The following is a 1,228-nucleotide window of genomic DNA, read 5'->3' on the forward strand; positions in this document are numbered from 1 at the left end:
CTAGGAATTTGAGAGAGGGGGGAGGGGGGGACTTACACACAAATGAAAAAGAAACACTTTAAATGAATGAAGATTTCAATATCTATTCTAGTGAAAAATAATTAATAATTTATATTCACGTGATTCAAAAATCATATTTAGTAACTTCTATATTGCTATACAATAATAAATTTAAATTCAGCATTGCATAACAATGCAACAGTTACTAATACGATTTTTTAATTATCTGGGTTAAAATACACTCACATAGAATCTATGTATATATTTAGTAACTTCCTTATTCCTCGTTTGCATTTATTTCACTTTAAAAATCAAAACTCCTTTTTATTTGAAAATAAGTACTTAAAAAAGCTCGGTGGTCAACTTTCGTTTATCTGTCCATATGAAAAAAAAATAAATTCATTTGACACTTTCTATAATGTTAATAATTAATTATGTAACACTTGTATATTATTTTATTATTAATGCATATAAAAAGAAAAAAAAGTTCTGAAAAATATTTATCATTTTTCATCCATTTAATAATGTAACGAGTTAAATAGAACAATTTGATATCATTCTCCCAAAAGGTGCATAATACTTTAAACAATTATATTAGGTTTACACTAAAATGAATCATTAAAATCAGTCATCAGTATAAAATATATATAAAATATAAAATATATACAATTTTAGTGTGCAAATAATATTTTTATACTTTAAATTTTTTTTGTTACAAATTTTCATAAAAAAAATATGAAGTTAATAAGTAGTAGTTAGAGATACATAAATAATAATTATATATCTAACACAAATTTGTGCGAATAATAATGAGTAGTTATTTTTTACAAATAGGATTGGATCCTGTAGCTGAGAAACCCTAACTGAAAATATAATCTTATGATTTCCTTCACAACACACCGTATTAGAAAGGACAAAATTTATGAAAGCTGGAACAAATTTGGACTTTTATGAACCTTTAGACACAACATATTTGCCATAGATATGGTGATGAGAAAAATTGGTTTCAACTTTAAAGGAATCTATCTGAGCCCTTTGACTCCACGAACCCTACAAACTAATTGGTTTTCGATAATTACTACCTTAGCTTGTACGAAATAATAGAGAAGGTCCAACAGATCGATTTTAATGTTTTTTATCTTTATTTTTTAACAAAAAGGATATTTTTAATTTGATTGGTGAATTAATTTTTTTGGCCAACGTCAACCAAATTTATTTAAAAATTTTA

General features: G+C 24.7%; 1 protein-coding gene across 1 annotated transcript in view; it reads right to left on the minus strand.

Moving 5' to 3' along the window:
* The window catches only part of LOC107644024 (agamous-like MADS-box protein AGL5), a gene marked incomplete at its 3' end in the record, with an annotated part of 5,900 nt that overhangs the window by 3,052 nt on the left and 1,620 nt on the right, over window positions 1–1,228 (minus strand). The gene's annotated exons all lie outside the window — the stretch shown is intronic.

The sequence above is a fragment of the Arachis ipaensis genome, chromosome B01 (assembly GCF_000816755.2).
Source record: "Arachis ipaensis cultivar K30076 chromosome B01, Araip1.1, whole genome shotgun sequence".
Taxonomy (NCBI): domain Eukaryota; kingdom Viridiplantae; phylum Streptophyta; class Magnoliopsida; order Fabales; family Fabaceae; genus Arachis; species Arachis ipaensis.